General features: G+C 45.1%; 1 protein-coding gene across 2 annotated transcripts in view; it reads right to left on the minus strand.

The window, feature by feature from the left end:
* The window catches only part of MIDEAS (mitotic deacetylase associated SANT domain protein), a 74,878-nt gene that overhangs the window by 37,562 nt on the left and 21,088 nt on the right, over positions 1-16,228 (minus strand). Inside the window, exon 1 of one of the 2 annotated variants that reach the window (XM_019496594.2) lies at positions 13,653-13,822. The exons of the other annotated variant lie outside the window; for it this stretch is intronic. The gene's annotated coding sequence lies outside the window, so the exon portion shown is untranslated. Of the gene's footprint in view, positions 1-13,652; positions 13,823-16,228 lie in introns of those variants that run through there. 2 annotated transcript variants of the gene reach the window in all.

The following is a 16,228-nucleotide window of genomic DNA, read 5'->3' on the forward strand; positions in this document are numbered from 1 at the left end:
CAGTATGCTGTCAGCCTTCTTAGCCACAAGGGCACACTGCTGGCTCATATTCAGCCATTGTCCACTGTAACCCCCAGGTCTTTTTCTGCAGAGCTGCTGCCCAGCCAGTCAGCCCCCAGCCTGTACTGGTGCATGGGATTGTTCCATCCTAAGTGCAGGACTTTGCACTTGTCCTTGTTGAACCTCATGAGATTCATTTTGGCCCAGTCCTCCAATTTGTCTAGGTCACTCTGAACCCTAGCCCTATCCTCCAGAGTATCTATTACTCCCCCCAGCTTGGTGTCATCAGCAAACTTGCTGAGGGTGCACTCTATGCCATCTTCCAGGTCACTGATGAAGACACTGAACAAAACCAGCCCCAGGACCAACCCCTGGGGCACTCAATCCTATGCTCCCTCTGAAAAGAGTTCAAGATCCCCTGCACTTTGTATGGGCTTAAAAGGTTATGGAAGACTTTAAGGCCAAATGAAATACATAACTTACCTCAGAAGGAAAGATTAGTTTGCCACATGATAGTTGTGTTCTCCCACAAGCAGGGTGTAACAGAGAAGCATACGGTGACAAAGCAAAGAATTATAGAGTAACTATTACAAAACATTTCTAGACTTCAGTATTTAGAATGACAACCTTCATGGCAGAAGGAGATTTTTAACCTTGATTATTAATTTAAAATGTCTTCCCATTACTATTTCAGTAATGTTACTTTACTTTCACATAAATGTATCCTTATATCCAAAATCTTGGTTCTAGCTTGGAAGTGGTTTTACATAGAAATCTGCTGTCTTTTCCTCTTTATGTAAGTATTGTTTTCCACTTAAGCACACACATCTTTCTACTATTTTATGTGCCAAGTTCATGACCTCACATTTTGTAGTAACATTAAACTTGACTCTCCAGTCCATCTGTCAAGAGCCTCCTGCTGTTTTGTACTCTCCTCGGTTTCATTTGGTACTCCACCTCTATTTGGCAGCATAAGCAGGTTTAATTTCTGTGTATTTGATCACTTTTAAAATGGATCATATACAACAAATTTAAGAGGAAACTTCAGTAACGAGTCATTACCCAACTCCTCCACAAAACTAAACCAAAAAGTGAAGGGTGCAGAAAATTACAGTAAGTGGCAGCAGAACAAATCTCCCCACCCAATTTTGCCACTTCTACAGAGACTCCAAACTCCCCTATTTTAGAAAGGTATTTCAAGCAATAATTTTATCAAAATCCTCATTGGGAGGGGCTTGATACCTGTGTTGCCTTGCTCCCCACAATTTTATTTGTCAGCCTCTTACAGGAATGCTGTCAGATTAGAGTGATGAGCTTGGTTTCCCATTAAAACCCTGTACTAGCAGCTACTAAGCTTACTGTTCTCTTCTCTTAAAGAGGCTCAAGCACTTTGTCTCTGATGAACAACTCTAAAGCCTGTTCCTGGAATCAAAATCAGCTGTACCAGGGTACAAAGTACTCTATTTCCCTTCCAAGAGGGTGCAGTCTCTGATCCAACTTCACTCTAAAATGCAATTTATTGAGGCTAGACTACCCCAAAGCATTTATGTTATATGGGTAAAGTATTATGACCCACATTTTACCAAATGAGGAACTAAGACCAGTCACTTAACCCTTCTTAAGATTACAGAGCAAGTCAGTGGCAGAATCAAGAACACAATTTGGAGCTTCCCTACCAGTGCTCTTCTTTATCTACTAGTACTTCCATAATTTACATAGTAAAATCCCAGATAACAGGGATTTTAGTGTAACAGGCACACTCCAGTAACTGGAATTTCTGGCCAGATGCGGTGGGGCGGAGCCTGCAAATAGCTACCACTGCCGCTGCCGACCACCATGCTGCACTACTGCCGCTCCATGTGCAGCCACCACCACCCTCCCCTCCCACTCCGCGTCTGACCGGGCTCAGGTAACTAGAACCCCCCCATTCCCTACTCGTACCTGATATCAGGGATTTTACTGTATACAGCTAATCATTGAAATAACACTATAAAACACTGAAAGCATGCATTTTTAATTAACTATCTTTGTTGTGGAATTCTTAAAATCACTCTTAAATAGTGGGGGGAAAAAGGCATAAAACAGATATGCTCCTTACAGGCCAATGCTGAATGGCCGTAATGGATTCACTCCCTTTGGTATCAAGTGTAGAAGCAACTTGCAAAACGGTAGAATTCAATAGCTTTCCAATGTTGGGAATTTAGGATGAATCCCAAACAAAAAATAGGTCTTGGCCTACTGCAGATCTGTCTTTATGAAGCCACTGTTTATTGCAAAAGTCCTGGATAAAGTCTGGGGAAGCGATGAAGGCAAGTGAGGGGTAGAGGGAGCTCCACAGCTTCTGCATAAAACACACCTAGCCCTAAAGCTATAGTTTCTCCATCACTAAAATTCAACCTCCACAAAACAAAACAAAAAAACCCCCACAAACTACACACTGAAATGTTTTCTTGCAGGCACTTAACACCATCAAAACCATCAAAATTCCTGCTGATGGTTTGCCACTCAGCCTTCCATCCCACTAACAACCTCCAGGATCCTAGAAGTGGGAAGGACAGCCCTCCTACACAGCAGGAAAAAGAGGAGTTATACAGTACAGAAAAACTACAATTGTAAAGTATGTGAAATGATCCAGAAGAAAAAAAGTATAGCATAAGAACAAAGGCTGTAGTGAGGAAAAAAAGACACCATGCAAAAAAAGGAACTTTCTAGCATACACGTGTTCAGGGGAAGACGATAGTATACCGAAGACAGACAATATGGAAAGGAGAGGAACTGGCAGCCAGGAAGCTCAGTGTTGCAGAACTACTGAACATAGTAACTAAACTGGGCCAACCACCACCAAGATTCAAAACGTATCCAGTTTTGTTGCCTACCTAGTGGCTCCATGTAGCTCCCACACACCTACTGAGAAAAAAGAATGATGCAGCAACTTAAAAAACAATTAAAAAAAAAATCAAAACAACCACATGGTGCTTCTAATAACAAACCACATTTTAAAACGATTATGCCACTCTTCTCATTTAATACCAGGATCTCTCTCTTTCAATTAAGTCACAGCAAACTGAAGTATCAATTAGTATGAAACACAGCAGTTCTGTAGCAGGGAACCAAGTTAGCCACACACTACCAGAGATCAGAGAGGGTAGTAGGTACAACATACTAACTGCACACATAGACAGGAGGGCAGGAGACTATCATATCGCAATCCAATCTGCTCCTTGATAGAGGGTCAGAGAAGCAAACACATTAAGGGCCATGTTTTAATATTACCAAAACAGATACTTAAAGTAAACCTGTAGGGAAATTGCAATTCTATTTACTTGAAAAAAATATTGAAGAGAAAATTTTAACTTACTTTGAAGTACAATTCAGAAAACCGAAATATTTAGATCAGGGATGTCAAAGATCTGGCCCGCAGGCCAGATCCAGCCTGTAGAGCCCCATCGCCAGCCCTTGGTGCTGTCCCTGGGTGCCACACATGGCATATGCCAGCCTGGCCCCATGGGCAGGGCAAGGGACGCATGCAAAACTCATTCAAGCTGCGCTGGGATACATGCTGCATGTGAAACAGTCCAGCCAGGGTAGGTGCCATGAACCTTACAGCGCCTTCCCCAGCCACTCCAGAACCTGTGCCGCATGCAGAATGGGTCTCGGACCAGTTGGAGCAGGCTCTGCAGGAAGTGGATCTGGCATGCTAGGGGGCAAGGGAGGGTCCAACCCATACCAATCCAACCCATGACACAGCCCTGCACTACTCATTTGGCCCACAGGGCCAGATGAGTTGTCACCCCTAATTTAAATTCTTGTTTCTTGTTTACATCACACAAACACCTTCCCTGTTGTTCCACCACATAACAATGCATAGTAGAAGAAACAAGAGACCTCTGGAATGGAAATCTAATATAAATGATTTAATTGACCTGTTTTCTGTTTGCATAGCAACTAAAAAATCCTCAAAATTATACAATATTCCATACCAACATGCACTCTTAGTTGCCTTTTTACTCTAGCATTTATCCGTCTGGCAGAAGGTAGCGTAGGTTTGCACCTTATAGCCTAACTAAATCACAGCTATATAGCACCAATTATATGTTTGGATAGATTATTTACTCTCTAACTTCATTGGCATCTTCCTCATTCCTTCCAAGTACTTTGACATGTTCTAGCAAGGGGCAGGTTATAAAGAGGGAATTCCCGATGGGGTTGGAGGGTCAGAAGCACAGCAGCTGTCTCAGATGAGGCTTTCAGACTACAAAAGAGGGAGTTGTGTACTTTAAAAGGGACATGTCAATATGACCTATCATTTTCATTCACGTTCCTGGTTTTCACTCACACTTGTAAACTAATGGCAATTACTGAAAGACTATTTTTCCAAAATGCTTCTGGGTTTTGTTTTTTTGGAAGCAGGAACCAGGAGGAAAGTATTAAGGGAAAAAAAGCATCTGGAATGTGCTGGTTGAGAGTTCATCCCATAACAAACCAGCACAAAGCCATCCCCCAAAAAAGAACAAAACCTTGTGGATGAAATGAAGTTACATTAGGGAAAACAGTTATGAGTTTTAAGCATACCAGGCCATTATGAAACAAACAAACACTGAAGCAAACAAACTGATTTTAAGGGATAACAATGTCCTTTCAATGGTTGTTGACAATTTAAACCATATAAACCAGATCCTCCTCTCAAACTTACCCCACCCCTAAGCAAATCTGAATGTTTCCCAAACTACACTAAAAATTTACAGATGAAAAAAAGCTGATGAAATGCAGGAAAATCAAGTTTTATGCTCTGCAGTAGTCTCATCAACATGCAATTCTTGGTGTAAGAGAGAAAGCAATCCACATACACTGGGTTACTCCAACCAGAAAGAAGGGGAGAAGGGAAAAGTACAGCCATTTACATGGATGGGAAGCAAAAAACCAGAGTAGGATTGCAGTTCAGCAGATCTAGGTTTCTGGTATGTTTCCTCCAATTAGTTAATGTGTATAAACTGTAGTAAGTTTGGAAGTGCTATTTAAGTGCTAATTATCATCATCCATCATCATGGGAAATGCCATGATCTGAAATAGTCTGAATAGCAAGGGGGGGGGGGGTGCATAAAGAAGGCGGACTAACGAAAACATAAGCAGCACTGTATATTCTGAGATTTTGTAAAGTTAAGTATCAGTATGTTATTCTTTGCTTATGGAAATGGGTTAACAGTTCAGCTTATTTTAAGCACTTAGCTAGCTATTTTAGTCTCTTCTGTTTGGAGCTGTCAGGGAAGGCAGTTGCTAGAGACAGAGCAACTCCAGCATGCAGAAATTGCAGAAGGCTTGAGAGTCAGAATAGCATGGAGCTGGCCAAAAGGCTCTCCTTGTGCTTGTACTCGCATAGCTGACATAGTCACAATACTTTCATTCAGAGTGCCTTCCCCACCGCAAATAAGCCAGCTGTGGAATTGGACACACCCAGGAGACTGGCAGAGTAAGTCTCTGTGCCCTTTTGCACCGAGAAGAATGCGTGTCTGACTGTAGACCTGCAGCAAGCAAAAACAACCACACATTAAATCTTTGTCCATTCCTGACTTCTCCCATCAGCTGGGTCAAAACTAAGTGAGACGGAACTCAGTGTCCACTGTATAGAGGATCACAGTTTGAATGCTTAACAGTGTTATTCCATGCACATGATTTTATGGGCAGGATAGTCTACTCCAGGGGCAGGCAATTATTTTGGGCAGAGGGCCACTTACCTAGTTTTGGCAAGCCGTCGAGGGCCGCATGGGTAGCCCCGCCCCTTGACAGGTGCCCCACTCTCTGCTCACCATCTTGGGACCAATGTCCCAATGTCTTGGGACCAATGTCCCAGGGCCAGCACCAGTGGGGCCCAAAGTGGGGTGCAGGCTGGCAGGGGTGTGTGGAGCCGTGCTGGGCTGCACCAGCAGGGAGAGGGGGACACTGGCCCGGCTCCATAGAGCCCCCGACAGCTGGGCTCCCGCGCTCCTGCCACCCTGCTCTGGGCCCAGCCAGCACTGGCGCTGGGACACGGGTGTGGGCCCCGTGTTCCCACTGGCTTTCACATCCACTCACTCCCAGTGCCCCCCAGCCCTGTGGTACAGGTGGGGAGCAGTGCACAGCACCGACCCCCTGCTCACCGGCAGGGAAGAAGCTGGTGCTGAGCACAGGAAAAAGCAGCCCCTCCCCCGCCCCATGGCCAGTGCTCCCTGCTGCAGCCGCTCACAGCCCATGCAGGGCTATCTGGAGCAAGCACAGGCAGCCCCATGTGGGCTGCAAGCGGCTGCAGCATGGGGCACCGGGCACAGGGTGGACGAGGGGCCACTTTTCCCACCCCCCCTGCACTCAGCTTTTTCCAGGGCTCCTTCCCTGCCCTTCCCACCCCACCTCCCCTTACTTGAGGTACCAGTGTGGGGCAGCCATGTGATCCCTGGCCAGAAACCCCTGCTGGGGCTTCCAGTTGGGAGGGCCCTGCTGTTGTGGGTCCTACTGCCCTTGGTTCCTGTCATTTTTTACAAGAACCAAGGGCAGATAAATACTAATTTTCTAATTTTTTTTTTTTTTTCTTTTTAGCAGCCCCGCAGGCTGGACAGAATGGCCTTGTGGGCCGCATCTGGCCCGTGGGCCATATTTTGCCCACCCCTAGTCTACTCCAATAGAGGGACCAGGGGAAGGAAACAGTATTTTCCATTACTCCTGGTTGACAGGAATCCAAAGAAGGCCAGAGTTCTTACCTTCCTAGAGGTATGGAAAAATAAGGAAATATAACAGCAACTAAAAAAGGGCTGAGGTCTACCGTGAAGCAAGCAGCTGTCAGTAATGGTGCATGTGCCTATTCCACAATAAGTGAAAAGTAAACTGCAGGAATTTAACTTTGCTTCACTGAGGAGGAAGTCGCTCTAGTTCAGATTTAATGAACTACAGGAAAATAGCAGGTACACAGATAGTCACCACACGTCACCTTCTCTGTGGAAAGATCTCCACTCCCTTTTTACTCCTTGCAGTTTGTTCATTTGTCCACACACAAATGGATATGCTTACAACCATTAAGCAGGCATTATCCTTTGAGACTGGCTGAGGCTGAAGGGTATTTCTGCACTTGTGCTTATTAGCCATGTGACAATGGTCAAGAGATCTGGGTTCACTTTCCAGCTCTGTCACGCAGTGCGAGATAGTGAGAATGTTGTTTCAATTAGTCGTTCTCCATCAAGCAGGTAGCATGTGTAGTCTGTAAAATGAATGTTTCAAAAGTGCTTTGAGATCCTCAGATGGAAGGTTACATTAATTTATATTATAAAGTACCTGTCACATTTTCTGGGAGCTGTTTAAAAATAGATAGGCATGGATCAGTTCCCCCAAAAAGTTTACAGCCTAATTTTAGACACAATGCAACAAGTTGGAGATAAATCAAACAGTAAGGAAGCAACAGGGTGGTAGAAAGATACAAGCTATGCCACTAATGTTATGCAACTGCTCATCAAACCACGTGCATCTTTGGCTAGATCTACATTACAAAAACAGTATAACTTCAGCAAGCAGTTTAGCCAAACTGGCATTCTGTAGCATAACTAAAAACACGTAGAAATAGCCACAGCCATAGCAGCAGCTGGCTACACCACCACCATCAGCACCATAGCAGCCAGCGCTGTCCCATGTGCCTGTTAACACTGGCTACATATTTCCACTTACAGATAGATCGTTGTCATCTTCCAAGGTAAACAAGTTGTTTAGTGCAGTTTTCCAAATCATTATATAAATATTTTTTCTGTTTTTTTTTAAGTTCTGCAGTTCCTTAGGTTGCAAGTTTTTTGGCACAGGAACTGTCTTTTGTACGTGAGTTTATACTGAGCTGAGCACAGTGGGGTCCTGATCTGTAACTAGGACTTTGTGGCACTGCAGTAATAACAAATGAAGGTGGGGGAGAAAGAGAGAGAGAGAGCAAGTATTGGGCAGTGCCTCTGACATGGTCAGATTCACAGGTTGAGAACAGGTTCAAAAACTGCATTTCTGAAGTGCAACTGGCATCATAGGAGCAGTTTATTAAAAAGGTAAAAGCCACAAGATGACCCTTGGAATTCTCTTCTGGGCCACAGATTCAAAATTCCTTCCTGCTCCCTCTCTCAAATAATACCTCCGCCTTTTAAGGGGAGGAATTTGATTGGAGGATGGAAAGAGCAGATGGTTGGCACCAAAAGTGTACCAAACACAAAACAAATCCTTGCCCAATTCTGTAGCAGCTCATTAGTATCCTTATTAAACTACTTTATGAATCAGCACTCTGAGAACTCTGCACAGCCAACATCTGCCTCAAACTTATTGAGGGCAAAATTAGGAGTTTCACACAAAATCAATTTCTTCTAGTGCACAAGAGGTGAGGGGCAAGAGGACACAAACATTTGTCCTGCATTTTGCAATAATTCAGGAAAAGGGTTTGTTGTTTTTTTTAAACATTGAGCTTGGAATAAAATTTCCTCTATTTGAAACCTTTGCAAAAAACTAGTTTTCAATCAAGTAGAGGACTCATTACTGAACAAAGGACAAAGTCAAAACCAGGTTTTAATCACAATTAACTTTGGAATAACAAAAAAACAAAACCATCCAAACTTTACCTCAGACCAGGCCACTGTGAGGATTACTCAGGTCACATTTGTAACATGCTTTGACATATTTATTACTCTGCTCTTACAGTTCTTTCTATATCTCGAAACAAGATTTCCATCTTGAAATCTGGAAACTAATCTGCATACACTGGTGAAGCAATCCTCATAACATCTGTGTGGCTGGCCCCACGTTACAGATTAATAACTTTATTTTGTGGGTAAATCGTACATTTCCCATTAAAACCACTGAGAGCTGCCGGACACAGCAACCTGGGGGTAAAGCTGGCAACAGACTTCAGCCTCCAGTTCTAAACACTAGGGCACTTCCAAAAGATCTTTATAAATAAATATTTGACTGCTTCCTTACATATATCTTCATTTTCACTTTTGTTCACAGTGCAATAAAAAGTTAACACTGTCACAGATACACAGATTCCATTAGAATCTGCCCCTGAAAGTCCAGAGGATTTTTGCCAAGAATTCTATGCGAGTAAAAAGCACCTTTGCAGTCATAACCCCAAATTTAGCAAAATTGAAGGGATGTTTCACTAACTAAATAGGTACTTTTCATTTAATAAAAAGGCTAGTTACTAGGCTGGATCCAGTACCATGTTTAATCTGTAGAAAGTGGGTGGAAGTCACGGTTCCACAAGTGCAACAGGGTTAGATTTTAAAGCGTTTAGAAGGGTTTAGGTTGTAGCCGTGTTGGTCTAAGGACACAGGCAGACAAGGTTCTTTGGGTGAATCTGATATCTTTTTATTAGACCAACTTAAAATAGTTGGAGAACAATTTTTAAGCAAGCTTTCGGGTTCAAAAACCCTTCGTCAGGCTAAGGAAGTTTCAGCAGTTCATGTGTGCTCTTCCTGGATGGAATGAAAAGTAAAGAAGCCGGCCCAGCCTCTGGCTTTTTTACTTTTCATTCCATCCAGGACGAGCACACACCAACTGCTGAAATTTCCTTAGCCTGACGAAGGGTTTTTGAACCCGAAAGCTTGCTTAAAAATTGTTCTCCAACTATTTTAAGTTGGTCTAATAAAAGATATCAGATTCACCCAAAGAACCTTGTCTGCAAAGTGTTTAGAAAGCATTTTACAATACTCAAAGCAATGCATGAACATATATTAAGTCTCACCCTTTGCCATACAGAAAGTAAATAGCTTAGCAGGGATTATAACTCCGGAGTTCCTGGATCCCAACCCTCTCCATTGCTCATTCTGTCAGACTGCGTGATGAGATAGACCATTGTTCATGAGATGTCAGGAAGAGGAAAAGCATCTTCATCTTGATCCCATGGGTTAAAATGTAGATGTTAAACATGAGGGAGTACTACTTTAAAAAAATAGCAATTTCACTGCATCTCATGTAAATAATAGGCTATTTTGATAGCAATGTACTGCTTTCTAAAATGCACACAAGTTTAGCTATTGCTATCTATAAAAAGCTCTAACATGATATATGACAGCATTGTATTAAAGTTTGCTAACTAGTATTTTGCAGATCTGTCCCTTAGCATCTCTACTGTATTATTCAAGAGCTCTACTAAAAGTACAGACTGGAGGGAACAGCACCCAAAACATTTGTTTGACTGATTCTGACATTCATAAACCAATACTAGCTAAGTGCTACAAACGTAACTACCAAATCTTCATTCTTTTACTATAACATAGAGGGTCAGCTACAGCATCCTCTATTTTATAATGATGATGGGCCATATTCATGCATATCTAAGCCCTTCAGAACATTTATTTTCCCTCATTACATCACTGTGGGGCAGGTAAATAGTACTGTGCCCATTTTACAGATGTGAACAGAGGGGCTACATGACTTGCTCAAGGTTGTCACACTGGAGTCTGTGGAAGGGAGGATCAACTTCAGTTCCTTGCCAAGTCCTATGCTAGTGTCCAAAGCCTTGGTCATTCATCCTCTCCCATCTACTCTTTGACCTCATCCACAGTTCTCAACATACCATGGTTCTGATCTGCAACACCTTTTCTATGCCAATCTAGGGCCACTCTTCAAGGGGGTCTTTTGCTCATGCTAAGCTAGGGCTGCAGACACATGAATGAGATACCTCAGGAAATCCCTTGCTACTAAGAACATTTGTTGCAGCCTCCTGAACCGAGAAAAATCTTCCTGAACCCTATAAATTTGACACTGATTTCATTACTGCAGGAGTTGCCAACCAGGAGTATGCATATCCCCAGGGATACTTGGAAAGGCCATAGGGGGTATACATGGGCAGGCAGGAATGGAGCAGGACCAGGACAGGGCTGCCCTCTGTGGGCTGCATAGGCACTGCCTGACTGGCCAGAAACAAGGAGGGGACGGAGGGGGAGCTCACACGTGGCAGCCACTGCTGCTGCTGCCATGCAGCACCCCATGCTGCTGCCACTCCACGTATGGCTGTGCACCACCCCCCACCCACTCCGCGTCCGGCTACACTTCCCACTCCATGTCCGACCACCGGGGATACAGTCATTAAAAAAGGTTAAAAACCCCTGCATTACAGGAAATCTCCTCCTGAAACAAGGTATCCTTCTTCCAGGACAACTGTTCATGTGTTCAGACAGCCTGAGAAGTTGCCTCCAGGTTTTTATCTGGCGATTCCCCGTCTTAAAACTAATCCATGTGTGCACCTATGGCTTAAGTACTTGTTAATAGTGTATAGCAGCAGGAACAATTTACTTTTGGATCATCTGATATAGTAGTCATCTACGGGCTTGACACAAGCAATATATTTACTGTAATAGCATACAGGACATGCACAGCAATCCCATCCAGGATACATGAATGTTAAGTTCAGACCACTAGCTCTAGCTGGTACACACAGCACTCATTTCAGTGCAGGCCCACTCCTCAGCAGGGACCATATCTTCATGGCTAAGCCAGTGATTCCCAAAGTGTATACCATAGCACACAAGTGTGGCACAAGAGCAACCCAAGTGTGCCACAAACAATGATACTTTATCAGTATCATACCCAGTCTGTGAAGCCATGTCAACCAGTCCATGGGGCTCCCACAGGTCCAGAAATTAACACTGTTATTGCTCCCCCATTACCAAATTTCCAAGCTCCATGTGGCAGGTTCATGCCCAAACCAGAGAGAAGCCCAGCACCACTCACCTGGCCTGCAGCACTTGTATGCACACCCCCCTCCTCCCTCTCCAGAAAAAAACAGCATGCCCCAGGTATCAAAAGTTTAGGAAACACTGGTCTATACAATCATATAGTACTTCTTATCAGGGATTTAAGAGGAAGGGGGAAAAATATGATTTTAAATATAAAAAAAAAAAAAAATCAAGCTCTCAACTAAGTGGTCTGGTCTGTTCATTATTTCCTACTTTGCTACCCACTCCTGCAGAAGAAGAAAGCTCTCTCTCCCCTCCTTGCTACAGTGCAATTGCAAACTCAGAAACACCACAAATACAGGTTGCTTCTAGGCCTCTAAGAAGCTGAGTTATGCTTGAATTACAGGGGGGGGGTGTATTTCATTTCGTTGTTTTGGGAGGGGGGTGTTGGTTTTTTGTGGGGGAGGTTGGAGGGTTTAAGAGTCCAGTAGCTCAGAACCAAATGTGTCCAACCTTTCTTATGACAGGAGAAATACAAATACCTAACATGTTACCAACAAAGTCAATAATAGCAAAACTTATTAATTTCAGCAGAAATACAGATCAGCCATCACAGAAACAAGCTTTGGATTCCCAAATCCAAATCATTCCAATGCAGTCATTATCACTGAGAACCAATTTTGTAACTTTTAACACTCTAGTTTGCCTTATATTTCTAATGGTGAATTCACTTGCTGAGGACAAGCTCGGCAGATCACCCCAACTTTTGCTGCTGCAACCAGAATCCCTCTGCTTACTAAAGCTCATGCTGTACATCTCTAATTAGTCTGTGACAGCAATCCGCAACTTCTCTAGACTCAAGGTGCCCATCAGACAAGAAACCCCCTGCAGAAAAATACCAAGTTAGTTTTCACTGGTTTTGACAACAGAAAAACAACAGAGTGATTCTGCTGCTGCAAAGAACGCGGAGGCCACAACAGCACAGCATGCTCTTAGCCATCTAGCTGAAGTCTCTGGGTTTCCCTTGCGAATTATGCCTGCACACCTAATGGTGGCAATGCAGTGTGGCTCTCTGCAACACCCCAAGAGGATCTCCAGGCACCCCGGGGTGCCCTGGTACTATGGTTGAGAAGCACTGATCTGCAGGATGCAAACCTACCCTGCCTTCTGCCCGACTTGGACTTAATGCAGCTATGGACCTCTCCTGAGGCTTGATGGCAATCCCAGTTATGAAAACCAATTTCTCTGCACACCAAAGCGGAGGCTGGGAAACCCTCCTGCAGTTGCTGCAACCCAACACCTGGGTGCCTGGAGATTTCAGAAATCCAACCATTGTCACCGTGGGGCACATGGGGAGCTCCAGAAACACACGCAGACACCTGCTCCTGCTCTGGGCTCTTCCGTGACAGAAAGCAGCAGCCAGGCAATGCCCCAGCTCCTAGTGAACGGAGAAAAAACCCTCCGCTCTCTCCTAGCTGAGGAGACATCCAGGAAGGCGGCAAGGCTGGAAGCTCAGGCTTCATAGAAAATGGCAAACGTTTGGTAGCGCACCCCTTTCACGCAGGCTCCCCGCCCCAGCCCTGTGCTGCAACAGCCCGAAGAGATGGGCGCTCGTTTTCGGGGAGCAGAGCCCGCTCTGCAGGCTGCGCACCCGCGGGCAGGTCCCGCCAGCTGCAAGTTTCCGCGCTAAAAAGAAGAAGAAGAGGGGGCATCTGGTGCGGGGAGAGCAGCGCAGACAGCAGTGCAGCCACCAGCAACAAACTTCCCCAGCGCCCCGTTTCCTCTCCCCCGCCGCAGCTCCCGGCTTGCAAAAGCAACAGCCATGATTCACCAGAGCCCGCGCCGGTCCCAGCGCGGGGCGTGCAAGGCGCCGGGTCCCGCGGCCCGACCCGGCTGCAGCAGGCGCTCGGGAAGCAGCAGCAAGTTGCGGTGCAATCACGAGGATGCGGCCGGCACCCCCGGCCGAGCCCCGCTTCCCCCCGCCCTCACCTCCAGTCCCGCGGCGCAGTGTCAGGCAGGATCGGTCTGACTCATCGGCTGAGCTCACAGCTTGCGAAAAAAAAGAAAATAAATAAATAAATTAATTTAAAAAAAAAAAGGGGCCAGGCCACATCCAGCAGGCGGCGGCAGCCTCCCCGCGGTGCACGCGCGCACGGGCACGGACACGGCCCCAAACCAGCTCTTCCACTTCGGCAGCGCCGCGTCTCATGACCGCCGCCCCCTCCCCACGCCCACTTCCTGTTGCCAAATTAGGCCGGGACTGGGTTTTTAAACCAGGCAGCAACTCCCCGGAGCCGGGGATTTCCAGCAGAGCTGCTCTCTGCTTCGTGGCTTTCCCTCCCTCTGCAGCTCTCGCACAAGCCCTAGGGTTTGCTTTGCAGAACAGCGTCCCCTGACAGCCTAGGGAGACATCCTTGCCTTGGAGTAACCCCTGGGTGGGGTCTGAGGGACACCAGTGCGTGTCCTCTTTCCACACGTCCTTGCCCTGCAACTGGGAGACCAGGTGGTCTGGGCTGCGGAAATGCTCTGCAAGCTGCCTCCCCGCAGGTCCGCTTGGCCAGGTCCTCGTCCAACAGTCAGCAATCCTTCCACGGGCCCACAGTACCTGCCACAGCCTGTTGGGGGCCTGTCTCCGGTGACTTAGGCCACAGACCAGTCCACAGAAGTTACAGGTCTTTCTACAGAGGAGACTAGCTGTAGGCTAGGATTTCTCCTCTGTTTCCAGAGCAAGACACTTTACCTCAAAACAAGCTGCCACTTGAGTGCAGCACCCTTGACACAAATTACACATAAACTGCCTCAAATGTGTAACACAAGCTCAGTGCACATAAACCACTTTCAAAATGGCCAAAATTGGTTTAAGATAAACCTGGATGGATGTAGTATCAGACTTAACTGATGTACTTACGTTAAACTGGTTCCTTGAACTTCTGTCCCAGATCCCCTCCAGCTTCATATTAATGCTCAGTCCCCCAGCACCCCAGGATGCTTTGCACCTCCCCTGCAACTCCCTCCTGGCCGGGTGAGTGGGTAAGGATGGCCCAAGCTGTCTGCTCCAGCCAAGCAGGGAGGTGTGCTCCAGCACCCTCCAGCTTCTGGCCTGGACCACTGCAGGCATGTGGCTGCACTCGGGACATTTATATGCATCCATTTGCCTGCTCTGATGCACAGGAGCAAAGCAGACCTGATTAATCAAGTCTGTGGAGCGTGCAAGCTGACACACCTGGTGCTGCATCACATGCATTTGTATAAATGGCAAAATGCGCGTCAGCCCTGAGAAAGTGGTGGCATTGTGCTTTTGAACTACAACACCTTCGATGTGTTTTAGTTCAAAAGCATGCCACCACCATTTTCTCTGCACTGACACGCATTTTGCCATTTATACACATGCAGGCACTGTAATGCAAGCATGTGTACAAATGCCCTTGATTATTGGTTCAATCTATGCAGTTTAAACTAAACTGGGAAGATTGAATCGATTCAGTCCCTGGCTTTTTGACTGTGGAGTTGGTTAACAGCCAGCTCCTGATGACCAGAAATGAATGCAAGACAAAGCCTGACTTGATGAAACAGGAAGTAGAACGGAGTTAGAGTACATTTCTCCAAACTAAGGCAATTTGCTTATACCCGGCTTTTGAGTACCACCAACCCCAAACATTCAAAAACTTTGAGTCAGAGCCCCAAACAAAATAATTACAAAAATATGTAATACATAAAAGCATTTTGCATGTTGTGCCCTAGGTTTCTGCAATTTTTGTGCTCACTAGGTGTACATTTTGCAAGTTTTATCTCATCAATCATAAAAGCCTGAAGCTTTTTTTTTCACCCTAATTTAAATTGAGAGAACATTCTCAATAATCATTTGTCCCCAAGAGCTCAGAAGAAGCATTCAATATAAAGCGGAGGATTCCAAGCACTGTGAAAAAAATCTCACAGCACCAATATGAGGAATTGTCTATACAGATGAAATAGCAAATCTGCCTATGCATAAACTACTGTCACAGGCAGAAAGCAAACTGAAAAACAGAGAAAACTTATGCTGCAGAACCCATACCAAAACAACTGCATTTCTTAAACTAGCAGACTTTCTATCCTTCAAGCACAACCCTGGGCCCCAGTTTTGTAAAATGTTCCAGGTAGGTGGACCTCAATGCTTGCACAGAGCCCCACAAGGTTTTCTATGCAGCCACAAGGCTTTTTCCATGTGAAATGGCTTAAGGCCGTAGAATTTTCCAATATTCCACTCTCCATTTTTGTTTTCGTGCAAGCACAGACAACAGCCTGTTTCCATTAGTGTTGCAACATGCAGGAAGCCTAGCACAGAATTAAAGAAGAACTAAGACAAAAAATTAGCAGGCAGAATAAACTAATCTCTTTTCTGAATTTTGAAGCAGATTGATCCCTGCACATATGCTTTATCTTGCCACTAAATTCTCCCATGGCACATTTAATATAATAAATGGTAGACTGGCATCTGGTAGCAAGTGCATTTAGTCTCACAAAGAGTTAATGGAAAGAGAAAATGTTCTACAAGTGACAGCACAGCTCATGCAACATTTTTCTGT

Source organism: Alligator mississippiensis, chromosome 2 (assembly GCF_030867095.1).
Source record: "Alligator mississippiensis isolate rAllMis1 chromosome 2, rAllMis1, whole genome shotgun sequence".
Taxonomy (NCBI): Eukaryota; Metazoa; Chordata; order Crocodylia; family Alligatoridae; genus Alligator; species Alligator mississippiensis.